Source organism: Sphaeramia orbicularis, chromosome 18 (assembly GCF_902148855.1).
Source record: "Sphaeramia orbicularis chromosome 18, fSphaOr1.1, whole genome shotgun sequence".
In the NCBI taxonomy this organism is placed as follows: Eukaryota; Metazoa; Chordata; class Actinopteri; order Kurtiformes; family Apogonidae; genus Sphaeramia; species Sphaeramia orbicularis.
The window spans coordinates 6,142,828-6,164,201 of record NC_043974.1 but is presented as its reverse complement, the minus strand read 5'-3'; the positions used below and the strand labels follow the sequence as shown (position 1 = coordinate 6,164,201).

The following is a 21,374-nucleotide window of genomic DNA, read 5'->3' as shown; positions in this document are numbered from 1 at the left end:
TAATAGCTCTAAACTTTAATCTGACCTTTTATGAACATCTACATAAACAGTAAATCAAATATAGGAAAATACCTGAATTTCAGTGAAAAAAAAATAAAAATATGGAGGATAATAATATAATAAATGGTGATAAATCATTTAAGAAAGGTAAAATAGAAAGAAAAATTAATTTGAGAACTGCCACGAAAGTAGCACTGGGTCTTTATGGGTTAATTGGTCTTGCTTGCGCCAGATCACAATTGTTTATTTACCATCAGCAATGACGAATATTTGTATATTTTTGCATTGGGCTACTAGACAGCGATTTTGGCAAAAATATATATGGTAAATGTGATGTTTGTTAATTACAGAAACAAAGCGAAATAAAAACACATATAGCTTTAGAAAAAGTTACGGTTCAGTCAAGCTCAGTCTAAATGATGTGACTTGTGTTTGACTGTTAAGAGTGGATGCAAACTTAAATGAAATCAGCCATAAAAGACCAGAGATTACAGTAACAGTCATAAATTATACATGGACTCGACTAGATTTACAGTATAAGCATTCACACTAGAGACATTTAACTAAAAAGAAGAAAGATGACAGCAAAGCAAAAACAAAAAAAAGATGTTTGTACTGGTCTTCAAAATGACGATGCTGTTCTGTTTGAATCTGTGGTTCCTAAGTGAATCTGAGAGAGAATCTGAGGAAAAAGTAGGATTAAAAATATGATAATCCTGCTCAATTTTATGTTTGAATGTCTGCTTTAGATAAATGACAACAACGTAGCAACGTCTTACCTACAGACCTCATCGTGTAAAGGAGTTGGAGCTAGTGAGAGAAATAACATTTTATTTACAGCATGCGGTATATTTTATTCGAAATGCTGCAGGGATCAGAACTGTGTAGACACTAACACAGGGTTCGTACAGGTGCTTGAAATCCTTGAAAATGCTTAATTTTTAATGTTGTGTTTTCAAGGTCTGAAAAGTGATGGAATTTTAGTTTAGGTTCCTGAAAGTGTTTGCAATTATAACTCTGTGATGTGATTTATCTATTTATTTTTAAAATTAACTTTGCCAAAGCTACTTACATTGAGGTGATACATTTTGAAAAATAAAACTTTATGTCAAAAAAGAAAATTAGCGGCTGTTCTCATGTCGAATCCAGGTAAATTTTATTTTAATCTATGTCTCAGTACGAGTGCGTCTGAAGAACGCCAAGTGGCTTCCCTTTTTTGGATAAAACTTTGTGTTCTCCTTTAATTTCTTAAGTTTTTGATATTATGAAATATAATTTTAGATGTTTATAGCATAATACAATGTACATCATGATAAAAAGGGGAAAAAAATAATCATGAGTATATATATTCCTGTAAATATGTATTTTATCCCAGCAATAAGGTGCTGTACTGGAAATATTTTAAAATGACCCTTAAAAGTGCTTGAAAAGTGCTTGAATTAGACCTTGAAAAACATGTACGAACCCTGCTAACATTAGACCATCAGTTTACTGTGTTCATTAGTTTTATTATTTTACCTCTTAGATTCTCGTCTAGTTTCAGCAAACTTGTGTCTCAAGAGAAAGGAGGCCACAGCTTCAGCCACCTGCCAACACAAAGCAAACATTTATAGAATTAAATGCAGCATAAAAGAATTCTTTCTGTAATATCACTATATTTTATGCTTTTTGTCAAGCTAAGGTCTGTTTATTCGTTTTTGGTTTGCGACAAAAAACTTTTAATGCACGCTCATAAAATTGAATATACACATTACTTCTATGATAGAGATTTATTTACTTATTTTAACTTATGTGTTTATTGATGATTCCTATCCCTGAGTCTTAACTTGCTTTTAAGTTGCATTATATTCTCTGCCTTTCTCATGCTGTAGCCCATGTTCTAACCTGATTTTTAAAAAGTTATTACTACCTTTGTCTGTAAAGCACTTTGGGTCAATGTCTGTTGTTTAAAAAGTACCATATAAATAAAATGATTTCACTTGACTTGGCTTGAATTATTAAGAGATAACCCTTTAAACTATCCTTGTCAAAAACTGCTGACAGTCTAGTGGCTACATATTTTAATCAGTTTTTACCATTATTTGGGACAACATACAATTAGAGTCCCTCTGGTACTACAAGTTACTTTTACTTTGTAATGAATAAGAACAAAAATATCTCTACACCATTCAATAGTTAGATTGAAAATGAACAAAAAAGGTGCTGCACATGTCTTCTGTACTTGAATTATGTATCAGGATTCATGCAAAAATCAAAACTTTTTTGGACCATCTCTTACTTTGTCTGGTTTGTCTTCTTGCACTGCATGTCCACAGGGGGGCAGCACCTGCATCATGAATTTACCTGTAAAAAGACAGGGAGACAGGTAAGCAAGTCTTTCGAGCTGTCTTACACACATACAATTTACCTTGTTGCCATTTTCATCACACCAAACAGACAGGACACACGCTCCTGGGCTGTCACTTCCAGTGTGGTCATTGACTGACAGAGGCAGCTGTCTCTGGAGAGGAACTGCCGCCTCAAGGTGTGTGTTATCTGTGTTTGACTCTCTAGGGACATCTCTGCAACACTGAAGATGACCTTTGTTTTCTCGTTTACAAGCCACAAAGACACATAATAGCTGTGTTAACACAAAAGTTAATATGTCACTTATAATAATAAAAACAATATTAATAATAACAAACAGCCCAGTGCGAATAAAAACACTGCAGTCTGAAGAGAGTGTGGTGTAAACCTTTGATTTTCTGTTCATTTGAAAAAAATTATTAACCATTTAAAGCAGGGGTGACAAACTCATTTTAGTTCAGGGGCCACATCTTCCCAATATGATCTGAAATGGGCCGGATCAGTAAAATAATAACGTAATAATATAGAAATAATGTCAACTCCAAACATTTCTCTATGTTTTAGAGTGAAAAAAAGTAAAATACCACAATGAAAAACTTTACATTTACGACCTATCCTTTAAAAAATGTGAATAACATGAAGAATTGTGAAAAAACTGAAATATCTTAAGAAATAATTTTAATGTCCTTGATTGACAATATACTAAGTGTAATTTTAGCATTTCACAAATTCATTCGGGCCACACATTTGACACCCCTGATTTAAAGACTTAATCTAGTTGTTTCTCTCTGGTTGGAATAAACCCATCTCTATGCCAAGGTTAGACAGAAACAAGGAATTAGAAAAATACAGTTGGTCTGTGGCTGATGCAAATATAGCCCTAAAGTAGCCAAACATCCTAAAATATAACCAAGTTATCGTATATTAACAACAATATTAGCCGATAGGGCAAGCACATTTTTCTTAACAAGGGGAACCTTTTTTTCAAGGCCAAAATTTAACCAAGTTATGCTTTTCACAAGCAATGATAAGACAGTTATTCAACCCATGAATGTTGTTGAATTATACAAGTTGTGGTGTCACACAAAACACCAGGTCATATTGCTATGAATATAACACATTTTAGTTGACAACACAACATTTTATTTACACATTTTTTTTTTTTTTTTTACAGTTGAGTATTGTTAACTTAAGCTCCACAACAATAGCAAAATGTTTTTAACAATGTTCATTTCACTGTAGTGTTTTTGACAAACCTGTCCTAAAAGAACATCTCAGATTACGTACCAGTTGTATGCAGTGACATCTTGAATGAAAGATTGTAGATCCAATTCAGCTCCTCGTGTATTAGGCAAATTAGTTTAACCCTTTCATGCATGACGTCCACATTTGTGGACACATAGTTTAAGCTCACTTTCCAAAGGGTTATAAAGGCAATACTCTCCAAACCTCATGGGGGCAGTCTCTATAGACCCTAAACAATACAATGAAAAAAAGTATAATCTAAGGCTACGTTCAGATTGTCGGAAAATTTTGCCTAAATCTGATTTTTGGCCCATAAGTGACCTGTATCCGATCTATTAAAGACAGTTTGAACAGCACAAAACCAGTTTTTTCAAATCCAACCCAGGCCACGTTCATATATGGTGCTAAATCTGACATGTATCTGATATTTTGCAATATGACTTCATTCTGAACGGCCAGGTCACATTTGTCCATACTCTATGTCATTGAAATGCAACAAATATCCCTCCATATTTACTTCAGTAAACACAGCGCGTGCCTGCGTGGTCACATATTACGTCAGGACCTCTTTTGTGCATGTGGGTCACTTCAGGGTCGCAGTCAGTTCATATTCAAAACTGACAGAAGTTGCATTTAATGTATAATATGAACGAGCACACAAAAAAAATCAGATTTCACCAAAAAATCCTAATTGCACATTAAGATGTGGCCTCCTTAATATTAGATCACTATCTTCCAAAGCTTTATTAATTCATGATATCATATTAGATCATCATATAAATTAGATTTATTCTGTCTGACGGAAACCTGGCTTTGTGAGGAGGAGTATATGTCCTTAAATGAAGCTACTCCTCCTACTCACCATAATAATCAGATTCCTCGAGGCTCAGGCCGAGGAGGCGGAGTCTCCAAATAAATCATGTCTACAAATAAATCCCAAATCTAAGGCTACTTTTAACTCATTTGAAAGTCTTAGTCTTAGCCTATCCAACCCAATCCATAAACCGCTCCAGCCAATACTATTTACTATAGTGTATCGTCCTCCTGGTCCATACACTGAATTTCTATCAGAGTTTGCCGAGTTCCTAGCCAGTCTAGTCCTTAAAACAGATAAAGTCATTGTTGTTGGAGATTTCAATGTTCATGTGGACGAGGAAAGCAACAGTCTCAGTAATGCATTTATGCCATTATTAGACTCAATAGGCTTTAGTCAATGTGTGCTTAAACCTACTCACCGCTTTAATCACACCCTTGACTTAGTCCTGACTTTCGGTGTGGAATTTGAAGACTTAGTAGTCTTTCTACTAAATCCTCTCCTCTCTGACCACTGCTTAATAACCTTTGAATTTATGCTACTCAGTGACTCCCTCCCTGACAAAAATGTTTATACTAGACATTTATCAGACCATGCTATATCTAAATTTCAGGAGGAAATCCCAGCAGCTCTCAATCTAATCCCTCACCTGAATTACACAGTGGATTCTTCCCCTAGTTCAGTCAGTCTTAATCTATCTCAAATTGATGAGTTTGTTGATAATACAGCAGACTGTCTGCAAAAAATATTAGATCTAATCGCTCCACTTAAAAATAAGATTATAAAACAAGGGAAGTGTGCTCTCTGGTTCGGTTCTCATACTTGCTAATTAAAGCAGCATACCCAAAAACTTGAGAGAAAGTGGCGTTCTACTAAATTAACAGAACACCTTTCAGCCTGGTGGGATGGTCTAAATAAATACAGGAAGGCACTTTGTTCTGCTAGAGCAGCCTATTATTCATCATTAATAGAGGAAAACAAGAGCAATTGCAGGTTTTTGTTCAGTACTGTAGCCAGACTGACAAAGAACCACAGTGCATATGAACCTAGTATTCCTGCTACCTTCCATAGCAACAATTTTATGAACTTCTTCAATAAAAAGATCTTGCTCATCAGAGATCAAATTAATGGCCTCTTATCCTCTACAAATTATAGTCCACCCTTAAATCCTTCAGACCCAGAAACCACAGAGTTGGCTGTTGAGCCATCTGGCTTTATGGATTGCTTTTCTCCCATTGAGATCAGTCAGCTAACTTCAATAGTCTCTTCATCTAAATCGTCTACCTGTCTCTTAGACCCAGTTCCAACAAAGCTCATCAAAGATGCTTTACCTTTACTTAGCTGCCACCTCCTTGATATGATTAACCTGTCATTATCAACAGGCTATGTACCATGGTCCTTTGAAGTAGCTGCAATCAAACCTCTTCTTAAAAAACCCCAGCCTCGACCCTGCAGTTTTAGCTAACTATAGACCCATATCGAACCTTCCATTCATATCTAAGATACTGGAGAAAATAGTAGCCAATCAGTTTTGTGATTTCCTTCAAGCCAACAGTTTATTTGAGAACTTCCAGTCAGGTTTTAGGGAACATCATAGTACAGAAAAGGCAATGGTCAAAGTTACCAATGACCTTCTCACTGCTTCAGATAAGGGTCTGGTTTCTATACTGGTTTTATTAGACCTTAGTGCGGTTTTCGACATTGTCGACCATCACATCCTTCTGCAACGTTTGGAACAATCAATTGGTATCAAAGGATTGGCATTAATGTGGTTCAAATCCTATCTAACAGATCATTCTCACTTTGTTAACATTAATAATGAATCAGTGTACTACAGTTAGTTATGGAGTACCTCAAGACTCGGTTCTTGGACCAATACTGTTTATCCTATACATTCTTCCTTTAGGTAACTTAATAAGAAAACATTCCATTAACTTCCATTGCTACGCTGATGATACCCAATTATATTTATCCATTAAACCTGATGAAGCCAATCAGCTAGCCAAACTACAGGAGTGCATTAAAGATATTAAAGATTGGATGACCAACAACTTTCTGCTGTTAAACTCAAACAAAACTGAAGTCATTGATTTTGGCCCAAAAACTGTTAGGGATGCAGTGTCCAGCGAAGTAGTCACCATGGATGGTGTTACCCTGGATCCCAAAACCATTGTGAGGAATCTAGGTATTATTTTCAATCAGGATCTATTGTTTAACTCTCACATAAAAGAGATTTCTGGAACTGCTTTCTTTCATCTGCGTAACATGACAAAAATTAGGCATATTTTAACACAGAACGATGCAGAAAAATTAGTCCATTCTTTTATTACATCCAGACTAGATTATTGTAACTCACGTCTGTCAGGCTGTCCCAAAAAGTCCTTAAAGACCCTTCAGCTAATCCAAAATGCTCCTGCCCGTGTACTCACAAGAACACGTATCAGAGACCATAATTCTCCTGTGTTGGCTTCTCTGCACTGGCTCCCTGTAAAAGCTAGGATAGACTTCAAAATACTCCTCCTCACTTACAAAGCCCTTCATGGCCAGAGCTTTTAGTTCCATACAATCCATCTAGAGCACTACACTCTCAACATGCAGGCTTACTGGTGGTCCCTAGAATCTCCAATAGTAGGACGGGGACCAGAGCCTTCAGCTGTCAAGCTCCACGATTGTGGAACCACCTCCCTGCCTTGGTACGGGAGGCAGACACCCTCTCTATGTTTAAGAGTAGGATTAATGAATCCTATAGTTAGGGCAGCTCAGGCTGCTCTTAGTTATGCTGCTATAGGCTTAGACTGCTGGGAGACTCATCTTGATACACTGAGATCTTCTCTGCTCCTCCTCCTCTCTGACCACCTCTCTGCTCCTCTTTCTCCCTGTCCTTTTCTCTCCTAATTTTCTCTTCTATTTACACCCCAGTGAATACATGTTACTGACTTGACTTCTTCCCTGGAGTCTCTGTGTTTTATCGCCTCACAGGTTTTCCCAGGATCATCACAGGTTTTCCCTGGATCATCTCTGAACCTGCTGCTGTGGTCCTGCCTCTCTCCTCCTTCATTGTCATCACTCACTTATCCATATAGTTATGATAGTGTTTATTAATATAGTTCCATAGATGGTAGAGGTTCGTATTATTTGTACTAACTGTTATAGTAGTAGTAGTATATCCACTGTTAGTACTTGTATTTGTAGTAGTAGTATATCCACTGTTATTACTTTTATTTGTAGTAGTAGTATTAACAGTCATGGACCTTTGTTCTGGTTCCTAGTAATTATACTAACACCAGCTGATCTACTTTTGACAGTTCTAGTTCAGTTATCTGTGCATCAACTGCATCCATGTGTCTCCCCCTATTTCCACCCTTCTTCCCCTCTCCCCCAGTCTCTCTCTATCTCTATTGCTCTCTCTTTTTCTCCTCCTTTACTCTCTCTCTTTAACCCCAACTGGTCAAGGCAGACGGCCATCCTCCAGGATTCTGGGTCTGCTCGAGGTTTCTGCCTGTTAAAGGGAAGTTTTTCCTCGTCACTGTCATCAGTCACAAGTGTTTGCTCCTGGAGGATTCTGTTGGGTTTCTGTAAATTGGTTTAGAATCTGGTTTCGACCAACTCTATATGTAAAGCGTCATGAGATAACTTTTGTTATGATTTGGCGCTATATAAATAAAATTTGATTTGGATTTGTTTAAGACCTGCTGTCTGAACATAGCTTTAGTTTTAGGATTTTGACTACTCTGTGATCTCATAAAGTTAACCATCTAAGACCCAGGGGTTTTCTGTCCACATTCGTGGACAAGAGTTTCACAGCCTCATACAACCCCCTCCCCAAATAACACCCAAAGTGTTTACCGCAAGAAACATTCCATAAAAATGTATTAAAATGCATCTATGAAAACTGTTGTATCAAGATGTTTCCAATATAGGCAATTGTTTAATTATTAAAAAGCCAAAACTTGTACTTTCCTGGGTCTCAGGAGGTTAAATATCCTCTTAATAAAACCATATTAAAAAAAAAAAAAAATCATAATGCATTTCAACTTTAGCCTAATTTTAAATAAAATCTAGAGTCTTTTTTTCATAATTCATGCATGAAAGGGTTAAAGAAATATTAGAAAGTGATGGCAATATTCAGCAAGTATCAAAAATTATGTTTCTGAAACACAGGTCGCTGTTCAGCACTGTATATTTTGAATGTAAAACAGGAAGAAAACTGAGGTGTATGTTGCATTTATTGAGGCAGTATCCCACCTTGCATTTGGCCAATAGTCAGATCTCTATCCAGCCGGTCGATTCCTGGAAACAGACAGTAGTTTTTAGACAGTATTCTTTTACACCAGGTTAGACTTTATATCCTATGTAGGACAGGTCTGCATATGTCTGTGAGCAATCCCTACCAGCCAGTAGCAGGAGTTTTGGAAGGTTGCAGGCAAGAAAGAGGTTGGAGGTTCCTCTGAACCAACCGTCCCAGTACTTTTCTGACTTTGACAGGTCAATGCGCCACTTGTACACACTCTGGTATGCGTTCAGATACAGACAAAAGATGTTCAGTCAATGATCTTTTAATAATCAAGGAATTAACTTGGTTGTGTGACGCGAATTACTGAGTTGATTTAATCTACTTGTGTTGGCTGCTAGTGGTGAAGGATGATTTTATCTTCTTAATGATTTTTAAGAATTTACATGAACTGGTGGCATAAAGTGGTTATTTTGTGTTGTTTAAACCATCAGCCACCATCAGTATTATTGTAATCCAGCTTCAAAGTGGTGATGGCAGTCTGAGTTCAGTCAGGAAATAACATACAGTAAGGGTGAACCAGTTATTGTTCTGTATACATAAAGTTTTTTAATCAGCTTTTATGCATATGGCAGTGTGTTCTTTTTCAACTATGACAGTTTTCCTAAGATAACACATAACCTTATTTACAATATCATAATATATTGCTTTGCAGTGAATCATAATCTCACCATCATGGTGTGTATTTATTTGTCCGTCTTATTCTTATCCAGACCTCATCAGGTGAAATGAGAGTATGGGCCAGTCTCTGTGACTTAAAGTGTACCTGTACTGGTCGTGCTTGCAACATTAATTGTGCTTTGTGTGTTACTTATTAGTGAGAGAGGTGCAAATTCAGTAAAAAAAAATAAAAATAAAAAAATAAAAAAAACAAAGCACCATAAATGCACTACACTGGACTTTATTATTATTTATTTATTAAATTACGTGCAGGGGCAGAACCTGTTGGGAGCCTCCATCACTGGCCAAAAGTGACGCACCATTATTGATTGTGGGTGATCAAGTGCAAGTAAACAAGCAGCAGTCAGTGAGCAAGAGTGAGTGGAAAACACATCTTCGCGTTTATTGTTTGTGCAGCTGTAAGCTTTACACTCTGCCATTGTCCTAGAGATGTGACCCTGGACTGGCCGATAACACTACTCAACAATTTCTTAGAAACTGTCTGCTGCAGACATTAAATGTGTTAAATCTTATGTCATGCTGAGGTCAAACACTGCTGTTTGTATTTGTTTTATTTTATGTGCTGTGTATTTGGTTTAATTGCATGTTTGTTTATTAATCTCTTTGTGTTTTGGACTTTTTTTTTTTTCAGTATTGATTTAATATATGTTTCTTTGATTTGATTGCAAGCATGCTTTAGAATGACCGAATATGATTTTAGGTAGTGAGTGCAACCTTTTGACTGACAGCTGCACCAGCCAATTGGCTGGTACAACAGGCTCACAGAGTGGTTGATAAGCTGGCCAGGTTGTTGGATGCAGATGTGTGCAGGGGTGCTTTCTTCTACAGACACGTCACAGTTGTTTTTTTGCCCTACAGACGCATCCCAGGCACACTGGGGAGCAGCATCGGCGGAGAACCTCAAGGGCCAAAGACAGACACCAGCAACATTGTATTGGAGGCTTCTGAATGTGAAGTAGCAGAATCAGGAGCTTCTCCCTAACCCATACAGTTAGCTGCAGGCTGTGATGACCCTGAAATCAGGGAAGGTGCACCCTGTGTTTGTAGGGACTGCTGCCATCTGTGTTCCAGGTCGGCGGGTGTTGCTGAGAGAGGTTCAGCCCAAGTGGAGGCAGGGTGAAGGATGGGAACAGCACAGCAGAAGTGAGATCTTCAGGCTAAACTGAGTGGAGGAAACTGGCAGTGGCTAACTGGTGTGGCAGGAGAGATGGCGCGTGGAGGACAAAAAGACTGGAGCATGGTTGTGAGATCTTGGAACTACTGAAGTTTTTCCATTGTTTTAATTTTGTTTTTAAAGGGAGATTCCCCCATTTTACAGAAAAGACATTGCCCTTAACCTGTTATTGTTTTTATCTAGTTTTGCGCCTTAAATGGTTTCTTTATGACTTGTGTTTGGGTTATTAAGTACTGCTCACCTTCGTTCACAAAGAACTTAAATCTTAGTATTTGGTGGATTGTGATTAACACTTGTACATATGTTAATTAAAAACCACCATAGTTTACACTTACATATTTTAATAAGATGAATCCGAAAACAAATGACAAAAGGGCTGGTTAGCTCATGTTTCCAATATATATGATTACACATATATGTTGTTTTATGTACATTTATAAAGTGGATTTATAAATGTTCCATTAGAAAGAACCTGGAAAGTGAATGTATTGTAATGTGCAGACAGTGTTTTGAGGTAGATCTGGGGCAAATATTCCTTTTTAATAAAACCCATTCTCTCATTAATTCTCAGAATATCACATTTTGGCCCAAGACTATATCTTAGAAACTACAACCAACTAGCACTTTTGACTTAATTTTTCTTTATTAGTGACCAAAATTTTATAAAGTTTAACTTTTCAACTTTTTTTCTGAAAGCATTTTACTTGTAGACCAGTGTAATGTGTCATCTTAGATTGTTGTCTACAGCACAGGGTCAGTGACCAGTCCATTGCAGCCCAGCTAATCAGATAATATAACAATTCTGCGTCACTATTGGTGCTGGAACAGCCCATGAAGGAGGCAACATGTCGCTGACGGTGCCTGAATGATGGAGCGGTGACTTAGTATTTGCACAGACTTGACAACAGGCTGTGATGAAAGTTACCTGACAAAACCGCTAGTATTATACATGATCTTTTGAAATAGCTAACAATGAATATTCACTACAGGCACCATTTTGTACTTAAATACTTAAAATGACTTATGTTTACGTTCCTCTATATTGTTTGGTGACTTCTTGTGGTTACATGAATAAATGCAGAAACAAAGAAAAAATCACAGGCAAGCTCAATAGGAACAATCCTTTGGAGGAGCCGACTGGGGACAGAACTCAAGTTGTTTTTGTGCCTGACCCTGACATAACTTTAACCAGGAATTTGGCACAGCCTCTTTGCAACATCTATGAGTATTTTTTTTCCAACTCTATCAACAGCATTTTGTGTTCAAGTTCAGAGCTGAGGGAATGAGTGCAAGTCAGTGGTACATCTTAAATAAGGCAGTGCAGTGGTATGTGTTTAAATGTGTTTATATGTGTTTGTGTGAAAGAATAGTTATGTGCAGGCATAATGCATTTGTTACACATTCAGACTTTGATATTTATAATGATATAGGTATAAACATATTAGAATAGCAGGATTTTTACAGTTAAATGAAGGTAAAAATGGGTGTTTGGCAATTTATGCAAGGCAGTGGAATATAAATTTTTGGTCATTGTGTCTGTACTGTCGTTTTCATACCTGGCCTTTGCTGAGGCTCACCTCTGAGGTAGTGTTTTCTTTGTCACTGACATAACTTTGATCGTAAAACTCTTCATTGCGTTCAACAACAACATCAGTCACGGGGCTGGCCTGTTCCAGAGTATCAGCCTCCTCCACCTCACACCTGCAGCAGAAATCCAACATGACATACTTACTGTAGCTCAATTTTATTTGGTTTTAGTAAGTAGTGTTTGTGCTACTGTAAAAACTCCTATTTACAGTGTAACAGTGGATAAGATAAAAAAAAAAAAAAATACTGAATTATTACCTCTGCCAAGGAGGTTATGTTTTTGCCAGGGTTTGTTTGTTTGTTTGTCTGTTTGTTTGTTTGTTTGTTTGTCTGTCCGTTAGTGTGCAACATAACTCAAAAAGTTATGGACAGATTTGGATGAAATTTTCAGGGTTTGTTGGAAATGGGATAAGGAAGAAATGATTAAATTTTGGTGGTGATCGGGGGTGGGGGGGCCCATGGGGGGGGGCACTGATCGTTAGTGTGCAACATAACTCAAAAAGTTATGGACAGATTTGGATGAAATTTTCAGGGTTTGTTGGAAATGGGATAAGGAAGAAATGATTAAATTTTGGTGGTGATCGGGGGGGGCACTGATCGTTAGTGTGCAACATAACTCAAAAAGTTATGGACAGATTTGGATGAAATTTTCAGGGTTTGTTGGAAATAGGATAAGGAAGAAATGATTAAATTTTGGTGGTGATCGGGGGGGGGGCACTGATCGTTAGTGTGCAACATAACTCAAAAAGTTATGGACAGATTTGGATGAAATTTTCAGGGTTTGTTGGAAATGGGATAAGGAAGAAATGATTAAATTTTGGTGGTGATCGGGGGGGGGGGGGGCCCACAGGGGGGGCCACTGATCAGCCTTGGCGGAGGTCTGCGCTCTCCGAGTGCTTCTAGTTCATCTTGTATTTGCAGTATTAGAGGTGTATGAAAATATTATCGAAATGGAATAGTACATTTTTTAAATAATAATTGTAGGTTGTTTGATAAATTGTGGTAGAATTCTTGCTCATGCAAAGACTGAAAAACTGATTAGATTGATTTTTTCTAAACTCAAAAGAAGGAATGTGACAAACAAAACCATGGCCATGAGCATCAGCTATTGGCCAAACTGTTATTTTAAACATCACATTGGCTGAGAATCCCACAACTGTTGGATTACAAGAATATAGACTTTAAACATATGAATTATGGATTCACAAAATAGCAAGTACTGATGAAACTACAGAACACCAGTGATAAAGTTTGAAACCTCCCACTCTTAGCCAACCTTACCTTATGATCTGACCAACCATGGAAACTCTGGCAGATTCTAGATTCCTGATTTGTCCACTCTTGACACTAACAAGGAAAAAGGGTTTAGTGATCTGCAAAAACCCCACAGTCTAATCAGGAAAATGTGAGCAATCTCATATTATTTATATTATAAAAGCCAAGTGGCCTATGCATTGTGTGAGTGTATATGTGTCTCAGGATTCATATAAAATCCTTAAAGAGCTGACTACTGAAGTTTGTCATACTTAAGTAATTTTGGTCAAGGAACAGACTAGCAATAACAGCAACTTGACAGGACCAATATTTTGGGGGATATTACTAATTTTGGAATACAAAAGCCAAACCAATCACGTTGCTATCCCCAGAATGCTTGGGCGGTGACTGCTGGACAAATGCAGTACAGCATGCATGAATATACAACAGCATAAAAACTACCATAGAACCCCCATGAGTCAATGTGCTAGTATACTATATGAGAGATGAAAACTGTGATATCATTGGTCAGTATAGCAGAGATCATATGACAAATTCATACTACAATCACCAATAATATATAATGATATATAATGGGTAATAGTACAAATTTGGCATTTCTGTTGCCAGTGGATCACTCCAATGTTGCACATTCATCTTCCTCTCAGTATAAAGTGATTTGGACAGAAGATTACTCTGCAACTCTGTAACTACTTGTACATACATAAAACCTTATAACTCACATGGCTGATTTACTGTACATAATTTTGGAGCAAATTTCTGCCTCACCTCCACTCTATAGCATGGTCCATGGACTTGAAGGACTTGGGCCTTCCCTTTAGAAAGTTTTGTATGCTGTGGAGTGCATCCATCGCACTGCCTATAAGAAAAAAACAAGAAGACATGATGATTTCAAGCCCACTCGGTCCCTACTTTAAATGATTGTGAATAATAAGAATGAAGCTGTGCTTACCTTCAACAACATCTATTGACACCAGACCCATGGTAGATGGCAGTAGCATGTTACTGGCAGTATGCACTGCAATAGCTCCACCAACCCCATGGCCAATAAGGATGATAGGGGGCGCAGTCTCACCGTAGCAGGCGCGAATCACATTTGCTACATCGCTGGGGGGTTGGTATTGCAAACAATGAGGGTGATGGGTAGTGACAATAATGCTGTAGCAGCTTTATAATAATGATAATAATAATAATAATAATAATAATAATAATAATAATAATAATAATAATAATAATAATAATAACTTGAACTTATAGTGCCTTTCATGGTACCCAAGGTCGCTTGACAAAGAAAAAAAAATGCAAGGATGGGATGCAAGGATGAAATTAATCCATTTTGATCACCATAGATCAAGCTCACTGTGACTTCTTGTCTAAAGATCATTTATTTTATTTGTTCATTTATGTTTTATCAAGTACAAAAGTGAGATCCAGTCATATGGATTTGTCATTCAAAACTAACATGACATGCACTTAATGCAAGGTCTGACCAGTGCCAGTGTGTCATTACTGGTTCATTGTGGGTTGTTGCTCCAAAGGTGGAGATGACCAGTTAGAGCAAAATGGAGTTTTCTGCAGGGGAGTGGACTCTTTAAACACACAAATACTAATAGCATTTGCCGTTTCATTGCACTTAGCAGTAATACAAATTGTTTGGATATGCATCCAGTGCAGACAAAAAAACCTTTATGTATTTTGTTTTTGTGTATGTTTTTAGATGTATGCAGGATGATCAAAATATGCACAATTATTTGCTTTTATTTGTTTACCTAGACATGGTTTGAGTTGAAAAGTCATCTGATTGACGAACCATGGTGGCACCTTGATAAACAGGAAACAAATTCTCTAATTATTTGAAATAAGACATTCGAGCACCAAAATCATAATGTATTTGGATATCAGTGTGAGTTTTTGCCTTACCGTGACCCCTGAGGTCCATTGCAAGTACTCTGCAGGTCACTCTGCTAGAAATGGCCGTCTAACATGATAGACAAAGGCAATGTCCTATTTTGAAATGTAGCAACCACGAATTAACTGAACAACCTATTCTAACACCAATGTAAAAGCCACCCATGGACAGGTGCTAAGACACTCACAGTGAAGACAGCCCAGGAAAGGGCTGAATGACCTCCTCCATGGAGCAGAACCAGCAGAGGCCCATCACTTCCTGCTTTATAAATCCTGAAGACATCTCTGCTGTCAGCTGGCCCCACACTGACGTCCTCCATCTGGTCAAAATACTCTCGCCACGACACTGGCGAGTAGTCCAGCTTCTGACCAACCTCACTGGACGACATGTAGACACACACAAACACACTGTATACTACCAACACAAACTGCAGTATAAGGCTGTATTTTAAAAAGTTGAGAATTTTATAGCAATTTTTGAAAACAGATAACTCTCAAAAATAGACAAAAAGTATATCCCTGTTTATTGACCTATAACAATAATAATAATAATAATAATAATAATAATAATAATAATACATCACACTTATATAGCACTTTTTTTGACACTTAAAGATGCTTCACAACCACATACCTTTTACCTCTGCCAAGGATTTTCATTATCATTTGTAAACACATGTCAATGCATAGTAGTACACATATATGGTAATTTAATCCATTTGCACTGTACAAAAATGCGTTCATTTTCAATGGGCATATATGTGGCTGAAACAGGTAGTCTAGTGCATCCCAAATTTTTCAACATTAACATTTTAATATAACATTATAGTCATTATGGCCTTTAGACAAATGTTTTTTGGGGAGGTGGGGTAGTGCACTATAGGTCCCTGTGGTACAGCCAAAGCTTTTGTCCTAATAGCACCCCCCCCTTTACATTTACTTTTATACTTTAAGTAGTTTTGAAACCAGTACTTTTACAAGCTTGAGTTGATACTTCAGCTTCTAAAGAAATGTTTTTAAACCCTAGTATCTATATACGCTGGAAAGAGCACTTCAGCCTCCTCCTGCACCACGGTACCATCCCGGCTGATCCCACCATGCTACCGGCTGCAAACGCTGCAGCCCCTAGCGACGCCTGTAGTACAGACCCTGTTACACCCGAGGAAGTCAGAGCTGCCCTGAAAAAACTCAACAACAGGAAGGCCCCCGGCATCTGTGCAATAACCACTGAGATATTAAAATCTGGCGGGGACAGCATCATCGAGTGGCTTACCCAAATTATAAACCAGGTGTGGGAGACAGAGAGGCTTCCCAGCAACTGGACCAGAGGAGTCATCCTACCCTTCTGGAAACGCAAGGGTGACCGGCTAGTCTGCAGCAACCACCGAGGCATCACCCTTCTATCCATCCCAGGCAAGGTCTTCAACGGGATCTTGCTTACCTGTGCTCTCCCAGCCATCAGAAGCAGCCGCCGTCCCCAACAGGCTGGCTTCATGCCTAACCGCTCCACAACAGACCACATCTCCGCTGTTCGTCTGCTGATAGAGAAGACTTATGAATTCCGCAAAAATCGCAATCTTTACATCGGATTCATAGATCTGAAGGCTGCCTTTGACACCGTCTGCCATGCTTCACTGTGGAGCATCCTACAGACCCTCGGAGCACCACCTAAGATCGTTGCCCTGTTCAAGGTGCTTTACAGCAACGCACAGAGCTGTGTCCATATCAATGCCAAACACTCTGACTGGTTCTCCATCTCCAGTGGCGTTCGCCAGGGCTGCGTGGCTGCTCCCGACCTCTTCACCTGTATCATTGATCATCTAATGACTAGGGTTTGTGAGAGGGTCCCCGGAGTGTGCCTTGGCAGCTACCACCTGACTGACCTGGAGTACGCTAGAGACACCATCCTGCTCAGCACATCCTACAGTCAGCTGAGAGCTGCTCTGGGCATGTACAGTGAAGAGGCAGAGAAGCTTGGCCTCCAAGTGAACTGGACAAAAACCAAGCTCATGCATGTCGGTGATGGGCCGGATCCACCTCCCTTGCAGCTTGGTAATGACATTGTAGAACCTGTCAAGAGCTTTGTGTATCTGGGGTCCATGATGACAGACAACGGGGACCTAAAACCAGAGATTGCCCACAGAAGAGCCCTGGCAGCATCAGCTCTGCAGTCTCTCTGGAAACCACTCTGGTGGCACCAGACCATCTCATGCAGGACGAAGCTCCGGATTTACAACTCTGCTGTCCTCTCCATCCTGCTCTATGGCTCGGAAACATGGTCCTTAAACAAGACTCTGGCTGCCAGAATAGATGGCTTTGATAGCAGGGCTCTCAGAACCATCGAAAACATTAGGTGGCCCCAGCGGGTTTCCAATGAGGTGCTTCGAGTCCGCACATGCCAGCCCAAAGCATCCAGCCTGGCCACGCAACGTCGCACCCACTGGTTCAGTCATGTCCTCTGCCTCCCTCCTGACCATCCAACAAGAGCCATCCTTGAATTTGACCCAAAGGCCGCAAGCTGGAGACGACCACAAGGCAAGTCCTGCACCCGATGGCTCGACGTCGTTGCGGCGACCTCCAACAACATGGAGTTACCATGGAGGACGCAGAGCAGCTGGAACAAGACCGCCAGCGATGGACAACACTGGTTCACCTGGTCGGCTCAACACACCAGGACGGGACACCCGCCCCATCGCAGGGTCCTAGTTGTAGTAGTAGTTGTAGTAGTATCTATATAAGTAATGAATGTGAATATTTTTGACACCTCTCAAAATGACAGAACCTTGACCTGACCAGCTGAACCAAATCTACATCATAACCCTGACCCCGCAGGTTTGTACTGTAGACACTTGGTATGATGGGTAATCACTTCGTCCACCTCTCTTCTCACTCTGATGCACCCATCACTCAGGAATAGGGTCAATCTGGACTCATCAGAATACATGACCACAATCCACAGTCCAATCTCTATGCTCTCTATCAAAATGATAGTTGTTTATGAGAAGCTACTTACCGCATCAGTTAAACAATTCTTTTACATATAAATCATTACAATAATTAATTTTCTAGTAGATTTCAAAGTTCAACTGGTCTGGTTTTGCTCCTCCAGTCCAGTTGAACTTTCCCAGACATACAGTAACTATCCAATGGAAAGACTGGAACTATCTGTTTAGTTAAATTTAAGTGGCTTTTTTTTTTTTTTTTTCCTGGGCAGTGACTATTACTCATAAATTACTTTTTCTTACCTTATTCTTACCATATATATTTTTTTTTATTCTAGCAAATAAATTGCTTGACTTTATTGTTTCTGCATTAATTGAGTCACATTTTCCATTACATGCACTCTGAGGTCTTTATAATGAAAATAAAGTGAACTGAAATTAAATGAAAGCTACTACACTACTAAGAACTTATTTTTAGACAATAGATCTTGAAAATCTTATTTCAAGAAATCTTACCAAGATCATTTTCACTTGTTCCATTGGCAGATTTTTATTTTTTTTTTGCTTGAATTAAACAAAAAAAAATAATCTTGAATTAAGCAAAAAAAAAAAGTCTGCCAATGGAACAAATGAAAATTATCTTGGTAAGATTTCTTGAAATGAGATTTTCAAGATCTATTGTCTAAAAATAAGTTCTTATATCTCTCTTACTAAAGTTACTCTTTAAGTGATTATGTCTTTTTTTTAAGTGTGATGAGATATTTTGACTAGAAATGAGAAAAATACACTTGGTAAGATTTTGATTTTTGCAGTGTAGGGTAGATTTTCTGGGACTTGGCCAAGGAGTAATGTCATGAGCTGAGGAGGAACCCATTATATTTTGTGGAAAAAAAAAAAAACCTCTTCACCAAAAGTTTCAGATCCTGTATTTGCTTTTCACTTTTTCATGCTTGAAGAAGATGAAGAAACAAGTGCCATTCTGCTCTTGTTTCATTTTGTTGCTTTCATAGCATAACAGTCTTTTGCTAATTTCTCTTAGCTATCATAGCAATCCAAAATGGTTTTGTTAAAAATAGAAAGGATGGTTTTACTGTTGTTTATTTATGTGAATTGAAATCAACCAGAATATTGCTGAACTAAACCTATAGGTAAATGCAAAGGATTAGCGATTCAGACTTCTTAGATAATTCCAGCATCATCCTTTCTCTTTATGTAAAACATTAGTGTACTTTTGCTCAGCTACACACCTTGTTTGTCTTATCTTACACCATTTCAATAATCTATATGGAAAATATCCAAGAAATTGCTGGAATTAATTTCATGATTTTATCATAGCATGAATAGTACATATATTAGTTGAAGTAATACTATTTGCATCACTAACGACAAAGTTAAACCTTAAAGTAGTGATACGTGGATCAATACTGAAATACTGATATCTCTGATACCAGATCTTTACACTCTAGAATTGATTCACAAATCAAAATATTCATCCTTTTGATACTTCGATCATTTGAGATAATGTACAGACTTGACAACAGTGAATGAAGTTGAATACTCTACAAACTACGCACCTGTGCTACTGATTTTATGCCTAGAAAAAAATGGAGTTTGGTAATTAGTATCCTGTAAGTTCCTACCTGCTTTTTAAGTGATGGCAGTAGATAAAAATAAGTGTCATGGAGAGATGACTTACTGCTCTGTGTCAAAGTTCTCCTCCCACATGCTCCGTCTCAGCAGGCAGATGTCAGAATAACAGCAGGTTGTCTTCAATCTGGTGTGTATCTTGTGGCTCAGCAGTGTGTAGACGTGTTCTTATATGTGTGTGATCTATATAGCTGCAGGTATTTATTTCTTAAGATCTGCACACCAAAAGGAGCCCTCCCTGTCCGCTGTGTTCCACCTCCATCAACCAAGTAACAAGGGAGCCTCGGACTGCTGGTGTAAATACAAACATGCAAATTCACTCGCATTCGTACACAGCAGCACAATACCTAGTCAGCTGCTTTTGTCAGGTAGCATCATTGTCACAGAACCTGATTGGCTCAGGCTTCTTAAGTGGGCATTTCATGCCTCATAGACAAGACACTCAAGGATGTGAGTCCTTGTTTTAAAATCTAATTTAATACACAAGCTTCAGCTGCATCATTTATCTATTGGCAGGTTGTCCCACTTAAAAACTCTAGCGAAATTTCTGGCTCTTTATTGTGTTTGTCCAATAGAGACAAAGTATATCTAAGTGTGATGAAACTGTTCAGCATTGTTGTTATCATAGTCTTGATCTGAGTTTTTTTTTTCATTTAATGCATCTGAGAACAATACAAGAGATACAATGCAGAAAAAGTTATTTAATGTCTCTTAATAAGACATTCCAACTAATAATTAATAACTAGTAAGGAGCACTTACCCTTCTTCTCATTTTAACGATATTAATTATTTTGTGGATTTTTTTTAGTAACTAGATTTTTTTTTTTTTTTTTTCTAGTTTTAAAGCATATTACAAATGTTTTTGCTTAATATAAAACAATTTTGTTATATTTAAGAATATTTATCCTCTTACTAGTAGGGCTGTTCTTGTTGTGTTTGAGGGAAATGGTGTGGTTTAATAAATTGTGCGACTCACAACGAAAGCACTTTGATCATCACAAAATAATTCAGTCCATCTGATGGTACTTTCCATTTTGCAACACTTACTCTTACAGATTGTGGTTGAGATAATTTTCTTGCTTTAAATTGTATATTGCTGTGACTATTGAGACAGGTGTACACTGCTAGTTGATATCCAACAGTTGAGTTGTTTTGGTTTGTCTGCAGATTAATTAAAATACCTACAGATAATCTGTTAATCAATAGCTTTTATGCCCCCTTATGAATCAGTTAAGGAAAAAACTGTAATATTTGGAAATCTTAAATTTATGATTAATTTTAAGATCACAAGATTCAGTTTACAAATTAAGTATTGAACTGCTAAAATGTTACAAATACTAATCTTTGTCTAAATATATTATGTCCAAGACCGAATTCACACAGACTCACTTGGGGAGTTAACAGAAAAGAGCATTTATACTTGATAAAGTTAAGCTTGTTGGACTTTTACAACTTTATACATTG

At 37.9% G+C, this 21,374-nt stretch overlaps 1 pseudogene; it reads right to left on the bottom strand.

Annotated features, from left to right (window-relative positions):
* Positions 1-431: 431 nt before the first annotated feature.
* LOC115438660 (protein phosphatase methylesterase 1-like) lies at positions 432-19,988 on the bottom strand (annotated as a pseudogene).
* Between the last annotated feature and the right edge of the window lie 1,386 nt (positions 19,989-21,374).